The sequence below is a fragment of the Lathyrus oleraceus genome, chromosome 7 (genome assembly GCF_024323335.1).
Source record: "Lathyrus oleraceus cultivar Zhongwan6 chromosome 7, CAAS_Psat_ZW6_1.0, whole genome shotgun sequence".
NCBI lineage: Eukaryota > Viridiplantae > Streptophyta > Magnoliopsida > Fabales > Fabaceae > Lathyrus > Lathyrus oleraceus.
The window spans coordinates 18,718,002-18,733,948 of record NC_066585.1 but is presented as its reverse complement, the minus strand read 5'-3'; the positions used below and the strand labels follow the sequence as shown (position 1 = coordinate 18,733,948).

Below are 15,947 nucleotides of genomic sequence, written 5' to 3'. Positions count from 1 at the left end.
TTTATAAATAATATTATTTACTTATAAATTAAATTAATATATATATAAATTAATATATATATATATATATATATATATATATATATCTTGTAAATAAATATTTATATATATTAATTAAATGTGTATAATATTAATTGTTTATAAATTAAATTAATATATATATATATATATATATATATATATATATATATAAATTAATATATATATCTTGTAATAATTTTATTTATATATAAGTGTTAATATAAATTAATATAATTTATAAAAAAAATATATTTATCAAATATCTAATATTTAAAAAAAAAAAATTAAAAAAAAAATTAATAAAACATTTAAAAAAAAAAAAAAAAAAAAAAAAAAAAAAAAAGGGGATTGGGCATAGGCGCCACCCCTAGTGGCGACTTGCCCTACCCATTAAGGGTAGGCGCCAACTAGGGTGGCGCCTATGTACACAATTAGGGCAAATTTTGCCCATTTGTGTAATTTTTTTGAAAAAATGGTTAATTTTGAATTTTTTTTTAAAATTTTGGATATTTAAAAAAAAAATTCGGAAAAAACACTTACAACTATTATTTATATTAATTGATATTTAATACTCATGAAACAGAAGCGAAGCATGATGATAATGACATATTCCAATTTCAACTCTTCTTAAATCAATTTGACCTTACTTTCCATCTCTCTCTCTTTTATATATATATATATATATATATATATATATATATATATATATATATATATATATATATATATATATATATATATATGAGAGTATTTGTTTTTCTTTTGTTTTGAAAATTTTCAGGATTGTGTTGTGATTTCATCTTCCAACTTGTAAAATTATCTTACAAGAAATTACACTTCTTGAATGCTTTCCAACACACTTTTGAAATATACTTCACCACTCTCTCTATATAAAAAATCACATTGGCATTTGAGAAACTAAAAAAGTAAACCGTGTTTCAAAAACAAACAAATACAAAGAATCCACATAACCAAATATATAAAAAATAATTTCTAAGATTCATCATTACAATTCAATCTTTGAACCTGCTCTATTGATTCCAAACCTTTTGTTGTGAAAACAAGTGAAACATATAATTAGGAACTAAAATAAATAAATAGTGATCAAAACAAAAATCACGTTAACTTATGCGGAAAAAACTATTTAAACTTTAAATTATGGGTTTGTATTCATATCTTCATTCTCAATTATATATATATATATATATATATATATATATATATATATATATATATATATATATATATATATATATATATATATATATATATATATAACAATTAAAAAGCTAAAAAAATCTCAAAGTCTCCATACTCACAAACATTTCTAATCTAAATATATATAAAACAAAATCCAACTTAATTGAAGTTGTGAAACCCGAGTTACAAAGGCCAAGATACCTGAAATTGAAAGAATAAGAAAGAAGAAATAAGTATTAATTATCAATTTGTGTGAATAAGGGCGGCAAATGCATGATCTCTCTCAAGAATAATAATTGAACATCAATTTTCATATATTACAATTTCGGTGCAATAATTAAATAAAATAAGCGCATGGTTGACTAATAAAAGATGAAGTATTTTAACAAAAGGTTATGAATTCAATTCAAGACTTTTAATAAACTATATGTTACGTAAACAATTCACTACTCTAATGTTATTCTTTAAAAACAAATAAAATATATAGATAAAACAAAGATACTAAATATCAACAGTATAAATAAGAGGACTGAAAGAGGACGCACGTGGTATTTAGTAACCAACCAAACAAAAGGCACATCCCGAGGCACGTGGTAGATAAGGCTACATACCAACCAAACCAACCGAAAATTCTGTACTAGACATATACTACAATACAAGGTAAAAAAAAGAGAGGAAGACTGAAGAGTCCCCGAACAGAAAGGGCAAGAGACAATAGTTACTTTAGATACTAAGAACAAACTACAGAATGGAGAAAATAATTACTTTAGAGGGGGACAAACTACTCTAGATACTAGGAACGACCAACTCCAGTGACGAGACTTATCAATCTCTTGGAAACTCACAAGTGAGAATGAAAGAGTACACATAGACCACAAAATAAGGACCGTCTTAAGAATGACGCCACCACCACTTATCAGGCTGAGAGGAAAGGTGAAATCCCTTATTACTCAGAGTATATCAGATATCAACACGTGTTCATACTTAAAAAGTCTGTCTCTTCTCCAATGAAGGTCTCAAACCGAAGTCTGACCTTTCCACCTACAGACCTCCCCCACAGAAAGATCTTTCTGCTCAGAGATAAAAAAAAGCCTATGGAACTTAATTCTAAAAGGAGTATCCCCAACCTAAGGATCTCTCTTAAACTATGAGAGTATTAAGTCCAACTTTCTTAAGCATACTATCCTGAAACCAACCTGATGGGTCATCTCTTTTAAATCCGAGGAGAGACACCCGTCTACCCCAAGGGGACACAAATCAAAGACACTCAACTTTACCACCCAAGACTGAAAAAATCAAAGTAACTTTATATCTAGCGGATAAAATATCACGCCAGATACCTGAAGCACCCGAAATCAGCCGCCACATTCGCTTACCCATAAGGGCTAGGTTAACCACCCGAATATCGCACATGTAGAGTCCCAAGCTTCTCGGACATGTACATATTAGACCACCTAACCCAAGCGATCTTTGAGCCCCCTATAACACCACCCCATAGAAATCTTCGTTGAATTTTCACAATTATCTTCAAAAGCTTAACTAGCGTATTTAAAAAAGACATAAAGAATATAAGAATGACATTAAGAACATAATTGAGAAGGATCACTCTCCCTTAATAGGAATCATACATATGCCTCCACGAGTGGATCCGACTTGTGATGAGACTAGCCAAGAGTTACCACGTAGAAGATAAATAGGAGTTCTCCCCTTTGAAAGGCTAAAGTACTTGAACGAGAGAGACTTTCATTGACAATGAAGGAAATCACAAACTAGGCATAAGAAAGTAGGGTGATAATTCACTCCAATGAGAGTAATCTTGGTAATATTGACATGAATTCTCGAGGCTAACTCAAACCCTCGGAGAATATCCTTAATGGACCAAATATTCTTTATGGAAGCATCCGCTAGAATAATCGTGTCATCCACATATTGAAGATGTGAGACCACCAAATTTGAGGATCCCACCCTGAAACCTGAGAGCACATATTAATCCACACCCATATAGAAAAGCCTACTGGGACCTTTAGCTAACAAGAGAAAAAGGAGAAGATCCAAGGGATCACCTTTCTTCAACCCTCTTTGTATGATAATTTATTGGGCTGAGAAACCATTCACCGAGACTATAAGATTACCCGAAAAACACAAGCATGAATCACACCTCTTCAATTATCATTAAAATCAAATTTAGGAAGCCTATAGTCCAGAAAGGAACAACTCACTGTGTCATATGTCTTCTAAAAAATTACTTTAAAAATCAAACAATATTTGTTACTCTTCTTATCTAGGTCCACCAACTCATTCACAACAATAACCCCATCAACTAGAAGCCCACCTTTCAGGAATGCTGGCTGGTTAGAAGAAATAAGCTTATCCATTGCACTAGAAAGCCTACCCACAAAGACTTTAACAATGATATTTAAAGAGACCCTACCTAGGAATCGAGGTAATATAAAAGGAGGAAAAATCATGAGGAAGAAAAGCAAACATATTAAATTGCTCAAAATAATCCCATCACCATCCTTAAAAAGGGGGCTAGAACCTTATAAAAAAGGATAAGTTGAAATCTTCAAGGCCACGACTCTTATTCCCATCACACAAAGCAACATCCTGATCAATCCCAATGAGGAGGAAATGAGTGGTAAGACCATCATGACCGTCATCTAAGAGAGATTGGGAAGACCTCATCCAACCTAGGTCAATCAAAAAGAGATTCTCTAAAATTGTTAAAGAAGGAATTAACCATCTCCTGATGAATATTTGAAACCACTCCACCCAAGCATCCCATGTCTTTAGACCTAAAAATTCATTCCTTCTAAATTAGTTGTTAATACAGGCATGAAAGAAACTAGTGTTAGCATCACCCTCCTTAATTCACATAACTCTAGATCTCTGAAAAGTATCAGAATCTTTAGTTCGATTGAAGAACCATAGATCTGAGACAACCTTCTTCCTAAAATCAATATTCTCTATCCTATTCAACTCCCACATCTAGAGTACTCACCTTCCCCTCGAGGAAGCAATATGAGAATCAAGGTTACCAAAAAATTAACGGTTCCAAAATTTTGAAACACCTTTAAGATCTTTAAGTTTCTCTTGCAATACGAAAGCTTTCTAGCCGGGAAAATAGGAGCTAGACCAACTACTCAAGACCACCTCAGGAAGACATGGGTGAGAAATCCAAAGATTGTTGAATAGAAATGCCTTGGTATCTGATAACATGTTTGAATATGTAAGGATGATATGATAGTGATCATACATATCTCTAAGAAGAGAACGTTAATACGTTGTCCCCACAACTCCCACTAACCAACCAATATAAGAATCTTATCCAGACAACTCAAATCCCCTAATAATAAGATTGTTCCAAATAAAACTCCTACCTAAAAGAGAAAGATCCAACAAATCCATCTCATAAATAAAGTTGCTAAAATCAAGACAGCCAATATTACCATCAATACAATCAAAACCATCAAGTGCAATTCTTTCAGACAAAAAAATAGAATTAAAATCCGGTATAACACATTACACATTCCCACCAAGATTAGCCTTCCTCAAAAAGAGATCACTCTACAATGACCCTATTCTCTTTGAGGATACACTTAGAATAAATATTAAACACAAAATAGATCATCTTAACCATCTTCCACTCAACACAAACACCTAGGTACCCAAGACAACCAAAGAAAATAAGATAACCCATTCGAACTGCACCAAATAGAGAGAAGGCCACCACTATTAACCGTTGATGCGGAAAAACCTCAATCACATAAAATATTCCCTCAGAGAGAATCAAAAAGAGAATCGGAAACCTCACTGAGCTTAGTCTCATGAATCGGTAGGAATTCCAAAAACTTATAAATGATGAGCTCTCTCACGTTTTTCTTCTTAACCATACTTTCCAACCAATGAATATTAAAAGACCCAACGAACATTGCAACAAATCATGGACAACCTATCTAACTTCAACTGCCTATCTCTTTTTTCTATACCCGCTAAATGCCAACCTCAACCTTATTACTGAGCAAAAAAGTACAGCCTCATTGCTTGGTAATTTTGAACAACTTGGTCATTTTCTTACTATCTAAAGTTACAAAACCTTGAATGATAAATGGATAGGCTGTAAGTGACGCGAAACACGTGAAAAAGGAGCACAATTTATACCAATGGACAAGTTAAGCCCTTGGTAACTCAACCCTTCATTGGGACTAGACCGAGGAACACTATCTTGCATGCAAAAATCAATAAAAGTTAGACGAGTATCAGTACCTGAATCTAACAATGGTGTGGAGAGTCTAGAAAATGGATGCTCAATAGTCATTCCAATAGGCGAATCTGACGCCCATCTAACATTTGGTACAAATGCAATCGCCATACTACAGAGCAAAGGAGATAGAGAAGATAAATCTATAGCAAGTGGAATAGTGTTAAGTGAAAAATCAAGATTCTAATTAACCATAGAAAAATCACCCCTTAAATCATGTGGAGAGATACCAGAGTCCTGATTTGCTGCCAAAAAAATTCTTTTGGACATACCACTTGAAGGAGAGAAAACAATATCCACCAAACAAAACTTTCCATTCAAAATTATGGAGATGTGTGAATAAAATTTGATTGGGGTACAGAAGATAAGGGGACTTAAGCTTTTAACAAGCTAACCCAAAGAGGGAGTATGAGGATTTCCCAACTGAACTCGAGTCTGAGGCTCATTTCCTTCTATTTTATTACCTGAAAATGCTCCAAAATAAGTGAGAGAAGAGGAATTTAGTACATTAAAACGTGAAAGAGAAGGGAACTCCTTAAGCACTTCATAAGTTATCATTATGGGGAAAGTGAAACGCTTAAAACTACTTTGCACATTAAAATGACCCAAGTATGTGTCAGCAGAAAAATTAGGTTTTGACTTTTTCAAAGTAATGATAGATTATTTCTCCTAAAAGATTGTTCATTTTCTTATACATGTTACGCTCTCTGTTCAATAATGAGAGACATCGATGTGACATTTTTCAGCCACCTGCACTTGCATCTAATGTTTGGTCTAGTATATATTCACCATTATGTAGTGTCTCACTTTGTTCTGTATATAAGAGAAAATTGACTTTTTAGATTCATGAATAATCAATGTAGAAAGTTGACTTTTTTACATTAATTTATTTAAAATAAATTTAAATTTTGAATAAAAAATATATATATATAAATACCGATACTCAATCGAACTTTAGAGTATCGATGAGTTTTAATTCAAATATATATATATATATTTTTTAAATAGTGAAATAAAATAAAATTTTAAAAAATGTTTTTTTTATTTCTAACTCAATTTAATTTAACAAAACCATATAATTAGTAAAACCTAAAAAGATTAAATCATACTGAACAAAAAATTGAATTCCAACTAAAATATAATTTTAAATTTAATATTCGAGAATGACTTAAATAGACACGTGGAGTTAACAAACCACTTGATTACCACTTGGGATGATACAATTGAGAGGTTTTAAAATAATTTATTTTATGGATAATTCTATTCAACTTTTTAGGATAGGTTCTTATATATATTTTTGGTGAATTTTTATTTATCCAACAGAAAAAATTGGGTAGAGTTACCCTAAAAGTAAATTGTTTTAAAAACAAAAAAAATATCAATTTAATAAATAATTATACAAGATAAAATTAAATGCTACGATGTGATTGATGGAATGTGCACTATCTAACTTTTATTGATGAGTAGAAAAGTTATCCCCTATATTTTTTATTTGCTTGAGGTATGGAATGTTTGATTTGACATTCACTCAAAAATTCTTTAGAAGTCATCTATTTCTTGTTAAATGTGATGGTTATTCTTATTCTCACCACGAGTGAAAAGAAGATCCTCTCACGTGTTTCATCTATTGTCATTTAAAAATTTCCATACATATATTAAATGCTATAATTGAAAAATTCTTTTTGTAAAAGAATACGTTGTAGTATTTTTTATTAGATAATTTCATATTTAGGATCTTGATATCATGATTTTCATACTATTATAATTTCTATGAAAAATAGTGAAAATATACCCGGCTACATAACATCGATTCTTGTCCGGTTCTTGATCTTGTTTTCAATTACCCTCTCTTCTCTTCCTTCTTCATTATATGTGTATTTGATGATGAAGATACTTTTGTGTATTTGTGAAAAAATTATAAGGCATGAGAAAACTTGGTGTTACTTGCCTAAAATTAGGTTTTTATAGACATTTTATTCCAACAGTTACATTTTATCCCAAGAGTCATGTCCCAACATCCATGAAGAGAGATAAGAGAGATTTAAAATTCGAATTTCAAAATAAAACCTCATTGGCTAAATTATCCATAAACCTAAATAATCATTACATTAAGGTATCTTTCATTTAAGCCAAAATTTTAATTACATGAGTCATATTTATTTGATTAATAAATTAATCCAACAGTCTCTCACTTGACTCATGTGGAAACTTGATGTTTAAATCTTATACCATAATTATGTACCATTCATTAAAAGCACCAAGTCATTATATTTAATGAATTGAAATGATTAGATCATGGCAGTCACAAATTATTCATCAACTTGATTCTTTCCATGTATCACAAATAAATCCAATTCAAATAACTTTAAGGGATACAATAATGCATCTTTCATATCTTTTCGAAGACAGCCTTGTCATCACATATTAATAATAACATACATATATATATATATATATATATATATATATATATATATATATATATATATATATATATATATATATATATATATATATATATATATATATATATATATATATATATATATATATATATATATATATATATATATATATATATATAGCATAATATGGATAACAAAACTCGGCAGAAACATATCCTTAGTTGACTTCACAAGTGTCATACAATACGGACATTAAACTATATATGTATATATACCAATCATATTATAATGTTAACAAGGACTTTTACATGATGCCCATTCTTTCTACATGGTTACCAAATGTCATGGGCGGTAAACCTTTAGTTAACGGATCCACTATCATTAAACCTATACCAATATGTTCAAATGACACTTTTTGTTTCTGCACTTCTTCTTTCACTAATAAGTACTTAAATTCCATGTGTTTAGAACCTTTGGAATATTTGTGATTCTTAGAGAAGAAGACATTTGTAGATTTATCATAATAAATCCTTAGCGGCCTAACTATCCTGTCCATAATACTTAGCCCTGAGATAAAGTTCCGCAATGATTTAATTATGACCTCAAAGCACGCCACACATTTTTCCTCCATAGTAGAAGTAGCAATGCTGGATTGTTTTCCACTCTTACATGATATTGCTCCTCCAACCAGAATAAAAAGATACCCAAATGTAGATTTTCTTGAGTCGAAAAATCCCGCAAAGTCTGGATCTGAGTAGCCAACCACTTCATGTTGATCTGATCTTCTTTATGTGAGCATGTGATAGTTGGTGCCTTATAAGTACCTAATAACTTTCTTTGCAGCTTTCCAATGATTCATTCCAGGATTCTTTGATGTCGATCCAACATACCAACGACAAAACCGATATCCTGTCGAGTACATGTTTGGGCATACATTAAGCTTCCAACCTCTGATGCATAGGTAATAGACTCAATTTATTTTCATTCTAATTCATTTTGGGACATTCCGTTTTACTAAACTTATCCCCTTTCCGAATAGGAACTATCCCAGCATAGCATTTATTAATTATGAATCTATCTAATATTTTATTTATATAGTCTTTCTAAGACAATCCCAACAGTCCTTGTGATCTATTAAAAAATATTTCTATTCCTATCAAATATGATGCCTCACCCATATCCTTCATTTCAAATTTATTAGAGAGAATCTTCTTTACATCATGTAACAAAGCAAAATCATTGGCAGCAAGTAAAATATCATCAACATATAAGATCAAAATTATGAATTTGCTCCCACTGACCTTCAAATAAATACATTGATATACAATGTTCTCTACAAAACCACGTGACAAAACAATATTGTTAAATTTAAGATACCAGTTGTCTAGAAGCTATCTTTAGTCGATATATTGAATTCTTTAATTTACACACTAAACTTTCTTTTCCTGTAGTAACAAACCCTCAGGTTGAGCCATATACACTTCTTCCACTAAGTTACCATTTAGAAAGGCGGTCTTCACATCCATTTGGTGAGGCTCTAAGTCATAATGAGCCACCAAATCCAAAACAATTCTCAAAGAGTTCTTCTTTGAAATGGGAGAAAATGTTTCTTTGTAGTCAGCAACATCCTTTTGAGTGAAACTTTTGGTGACGAGTCTAGCTTTATATCTTTCAATGTTGCATTTTGAGTCTCGTTTAGTCTTAAAGAACCATCTACAACCAACCCGTTTTGAACCTTTAGAAAACTCGATTTTACGTTATACATTATTGTCATCAGTTGATTTTAACTCTTCTTTCATATCATTGATCTAATTTTCAAAATTTCCACTTTCCATGGCTTGTGTGAATGAGATTATATCCTCATTAATTCTCAAATCACATTCATGTTCAAGTGAATAAATAACATAATCTTTCGAAATAGCCGGTCTTCTTTGCCTTTCAGACATTCTTACTGTTATTTCTTGTGTTTCTTCATTCATTTGTTCTTGCTCATTTGTGACTTGTACATTGTCAATCGGTTCATCAACTATATAATCATTTTGTGTATTTTGAATATTAATGTGTTGTCTATGTGTGTTGTATGACAATACCAGAACCAGAGGGACAACAACTTAATAATACTTTTTAGGTGAAGAATATTTTCCACGAGTCTCCATAATATCCACTTTATGTGATTTCTCACTCCCATTGAACTCGTCATTTTCAATAAACTGAGCATTACTAGACTCAATTATTCTCGTACTATGATCAGGACAATAAAAACTATGCCCTTTTGATTTTTCAGGATGCCCAATGAAAAAACCACTAATGTTTCTTGCATCAAGCTTCTTTTCATGTGGACTATGCACTCTTACTTCAGCCTTGTATCCCCAAATATGAAGATTTCTTAAACTAGGTTTCCTTCCTGTCCATAACTCATAAGGAGTCTTAAGAACTTCCTTGCTAGGAATTCTATTAAGAAAATATGCATCGCTTCTTAATTCATAAGTCAACAATGATAATAGTACATTACTATAATTTAACATTGACCTAACTATATTCATGAGAGTAAGATTCCGCCTCTTAGCCACACCATTTAGTTGTGGTATGCCAGACATAGTATATTATGCACATATGCCACGACTTTCGAGAAACATTGCAAATGGACCTGGACATTGTCCTTTATGATTATATTTTCCATAATATTCACCACCTCTATCAGACGCCACTATCTTTATTTTCCTATCCAATTGTCTTTCCACCTCATTAATGAGTACTTTTAACATGTCCAATGATTGAGTTTTTTTTCATGCAATAAATACAAGTAACAGTAACGTAAAAAATCATCAATAAAAGTGATAAAATATTTTCCCCTCCCTAAGAAGGAACATCAAAGGGACCACAAATACTAGTGTGTATCAATTCAAGGAGTTCACTGCCTCTTGTAGACGGATTCTTAGATATTTGTTTAGTGTGTTTTCCTTTGATGCAATCCAAACATATATTCTAGTCACCAAAATCCAATTGAGGTAATATTTCACCTTTCATTAACCTTATTAGTCTTTCTTTAGATATGTGGTCTAATCTTTGATGCCACAAATAAGAAAAACTCTCATTATTTTTACTTCGCTTAAACAACACATTCAATATTAAACAGAGATTTTTTTAAATTAATATCAAGATTAAAACGATATAACCCATCAACTAAAATACCAGAACCATAATAATATGAATCTTTAAATAAATAAAATACATTGTTTTCAATCCTAAAATTAAAATTCAATTCTTCCAACTTTGCAACAGAAACTAAATTCCTAAAACATCCAGGTACATAAAGAGAACTTTTCGGATCTATATGATATTCAGTATCCAAGATCGATATGTACGTCTCAATTCCCTTTATTCATGCTTTCATTCTATTTCCCATATAAAGAAACTATTCACTTCCTTTTATGATTTGAATCGAAAGGAATCTCTGCATAATATGTGACACATGAGTAGTCACACCCGAATCAAGCCATAAAGTATTATTTGGTACTTCAATAAGATTTGGTTCAAAATTTATTGAAACATAAAACATACCTTTCTTTTTTTATCAACGTGTTCCTTTTAGGACACTCCTTTTTGAAGTGTTTGTTCTCCTTATAGAAATAACACTTCTTCTTCTTTTGGAAACCACCCTTATTAACCTTTAAACGAGTTTTTCCATTCTTCTTGTCCTTGTTGTCGGGCTTGACCTTACTGCAACTGGCTCCATCATGAGTCGTGAGATGAAAAGAACGATCCTTCATCTTCTTTAACATCCCTTCTTCTTGAACCAACATGACCTTAATTTCTTGAAAATTCCTTTTTTTTTCTTTGATGGTGTTGTAATTCACATTGAATTGTCCAAACTCAAGAGGAAGCGAGTTTATGATAAAGCGTACAGGAAAAGATTCATTCACATCCACATCTAAGGACTTCAACTTTGCTGTCGAATTTCCAATTTGAGTCACATGATCATGAATGGGTTGAGACCATTCAAACTTTTAGTCGTCAACTCACTCATCAAATTCCAAGACAACCTGTTGGACCTTTCTCGAGTCTCTAAAAAAGACCTTTCATCTTCTGCCCTGTCCTCTGTACTAGGTGTAGGCTTCTCATCCATTATCAATGTCATGTCCAAGTCCATAATATCCTGTTGAAACTGATTCTTTTTAGACCAATCAACATAGTTCAACCCATTAAACTTTGTCATTGCATTGCCCAAGACAAACATATTAGTAGCAACTACAAACAATTAAAACACACTCATACGTTAATGCCTTGAATAAATTTCATAGATTTAAACCAATTTAACTTTAATCATATATCTAAATTCACCTTTGAGTGATTCATATGTACATTTCAATAAAATAAACCGATAACATACTTTAATGAAGAATTAATCATACTCAAAATAACATGCATATCTATCTTTGGATATACAAATATGTTAATAAACACTTTAATTTCATTGATTATAAGTCATGATCCATCGTTGGATGATATGTATATGTTTCATAATAATAAACTTTTGAACAAAATAAGTGATTCACATAGCAGTCAAATTAAAATTCAATGGCATCATTTGAAATCATAAACTTCAATTAATTTGACCACTTTAATGATTAACAAATTTCTAATTCAAATAATTCTAAATTAGACGGTATATTTTTTACTTCAAAATTAAATAATAGATTGAAATTCATAATTACAATTTAAATTATAAAATTTAAAATTATAAACGTTTATGAATTTGTCCACTTTAATAATTAATAAATTCTCTTTAATAAATAATTTTAAAATATAAGTATAATATTTTATTCAAAAATCAACAAATAACTTAAAATCCATATTTCAATAGTATCATTTATTATTATTTTCTCTCTACATAGAGTGATGGCAGTTCATGCAAAATTCACTACCATTCTATTGCAAATACATATTTTAAATTGTCATCGGATTACACAGTAGTGTTATTCCTTCAAACAGTATGACAGAACTTAATAGGATCATGACAATATGTATAGTTATATGTGTGAAAGTTTTCATTAAATTGTACAATGTATTGCCAAGATGAATGTTTTTGTGAACATATAATATGAATCATATAGAAAAAAAAAATACTGCATATTTCCTTTTTAATTTATGGATAATAGTAAAAACGTACCCGAATTTATAACGTCGATTCTTGTTCAGTTTTAGATCTTGTTTTCAATTATTCTCTTCTCTTTTCCTTCTTTCTTATATGTATTTTTGATGATGAAGATACTTTTATGTGTGTGGGAGAAAATTAAAAGAAATAAAACAAATTGGTGTTGTTTGCCTAAAGATGTTTTTTTATAAATATTTTATTCCAAAAGTCGCCTTAAAACATTCACAAAGAAAGAAAATGGATTTAAATTTTGAATTTCAAATTTTCATTAACCTAATTAATCATAAACTCAAATAATCATGGTATTAAGGTATTTTTCAGCCAAACTTTTAATCATATAAATACTATTAAATTAATCCAACATTCTTTTTTTTTGCATGAACTTAGCAGATGGCCCATCAAATAAATTTGGGAAATGTAAGTAAATAAAAGCTTTCATCATATGTGTTTAATTATCTCTTTATGGCCTACCAAAGCCAAATTTTTTGACCTATATATTGCACCATTCCTTTGCACTTTATTTTCATTCATAACCAAATACTTCTAAGCAAGTCCTCTAATCCATTCCTATACACATAGCTCTTCCCATATAGCTACCCTTTAATCATATACACATATTCAATTGTTGCATTGTATACTTTTTCTTTTTCTCTCACTTGTTTGTGCATGCCAAAGAATTATCATGCAATCAAACACCATACCCTCACGTGTGTAACCATTATATTGGAACCACTAATACACTATCAAACATACATTCTTCTTCATTCCATGATATTTCCATTAAGGTTAGCATGGACCAAGCTATTGAAGCATACAAACTTGTTTCAATCATGGATTTGAATAATTTCAAAGACAATAGAGCCAAGTCAGCATGGGAAGATTGTGTAGATCTTTATGAGGATACAATTTATCAACTTAATCGCTCCATAAACTCAAACAATTTTAATGACAAATTAACTTAGCAAAGTGCTTCCATTACCAATCATCAAACTTGCCAGAATGGTTTCATTGATTTCAATCTTCCGTCCCACTTAAACTACTTCCCTTCCATCTTAACCAATTTTACTAAATTGCTTAGCAATTCCTTGTCCATTAGCAACGCTTTAGCTTCTTCATTATCATCGTCGTCGTCATCATTGTCCAGCACAAAACAAAATGGTTGAAGAAGATTGCTATAAGATGAATTCCCCTATTGGATTTCAGGTTCAAATAGAAAGCTTTTGCAGACAACACCAAGTCCTGATATTGTGGTGGCACAACATGGAAGTGGAAACTATAAGCCAAGTCAGCATGGAGTTGAATATGAAAATTCATCGGATAGCAACCTTCTTCCTTTATTTTATTTTTTTAGTATTTGAGGCAGGAAAAAGAAGCTAGAGTGTTGGTTATGGACAAGGAATTGCTAAGCAATTTAGTAAAGTTGGTTAAGATGGAAGGGAAGTAGTTTAAGTGAGAAGGAAGGTTGAAATCAATGAAACCATTTAGACAAGTTTGATGATTGGTAATGGAAGCACTTTGCCAAGTTAATTTGTCATTAAAATTGTTTGAGTTTATGGAGCGATTAAGTTGATAAATTGTATCCTCGTAAAGCTCTACACAATCTTCCCATGCTGACTTGGCTCTATTGTCTTTGAAATTGTTCAAATCCATGGTGGACACAAGTTTGTATGCGTCAATAGCTTGGTCCATGGTAACCTTAATGGCAATATCATGGAATGAAGAAGAATGTATGGTTGATAGTGTATTAGTGGTTCCAATGTAATGGTTACAGACATGAGGGTATGGTGTTTGATTGCATGATAATTCTTTACCATGCACAAACAAGAGAGAAAAGAAGAGAAAATATGCAATGAAACAATTGAATGAGTTTTAATGGCTAACTATGTAGGGAGAGGTATGTATATAGGAATGGATGAGAGGGTTTACAAAGACATATTTGCTCGTGAATTTGAACCTTCAACAATTCAATTGTTCTCATGATGAATTTCAGTCCAAAGACACAAGGAAAAAAAAACAGCATCAGATAAATATAGAGCTCTTCAATCCAAAGACACCATGTGTATCATATTTACCCACCTCTACAATGCAATTATCATATTTATGGTTGTTGGTGTGTTGTGTATTGTTCATGTTCATATTCATGTTCATGTCATCATGTATTTAACCATGAAACCATGTGCCCCTCAAGGGTTTGTTCTCATCAAACTTTTTATAAAACTAAATAATAATATTTCAAATCATGCAGTTCATTTAATTTTATGTAATTTATTACTATAGTTATGATTAAAAAAAATTCATATATTCTTACTCATAGGAAAAGGACTGCTCCAACTACCATAGAAAAAGGCAGACTAAAAAGTTATGACTCAATGATAGACTTCCCCCAACAATTAGCTTAGGAGGAAACTTGTCCATATATTATATATTTTTAATAAAAAATTAAAAATTTATTTGACTTCATCTATTTCAATTAAAGACTTCTAGTTGCTTTGACGGAGTGATTTTCTTTGTCTTTGTGATCGAAGACTCTCATTATCTAAGAGGGTCTAAGGAATACTTATGTATTTTGTAAAATTAATTTTTTATTTATAAAATATAAAACTTTTATTTTAGGGATCGAAGACTCCGAATATCTAGAAAGTTGCTTTGATGAAGCAGATTCTCTTGTGATTAGAGACTCTTGATATGTGGGAGTATTAGAGATAAAATATTTTGTTATTAGTTTGTTAGGGTTTATTAGAGATAAAATAGTTTGTTATTAGTTTGTTATGGTTTATTAGGGTTGATCATATTTTCAACTCTAAAAGATAGATCATCAACGTATATATAAATATATGTCATGCATCATCAAAATAATAAGAATACAATATATTTTTCAAGTTAACTTTTTATTATGGCATCTGAA

At 30.8% G+C, this 15,947-nt stretch overlaps 1 pseudogene; it reads left to right on the top strand.

The window, feature by feature from the left end:
• The first annotated feature begins 13,432 nt into the window (after positions 1-13,432).
• LOC127101752 (probable pectinesterase/pectinesterase inhibitor 6) lies at positions 13,433-15,221 on the top strand (annotated as a pseudogene).
• Positions 15,222-15,947: the final 726 nt, after the last annotated feature.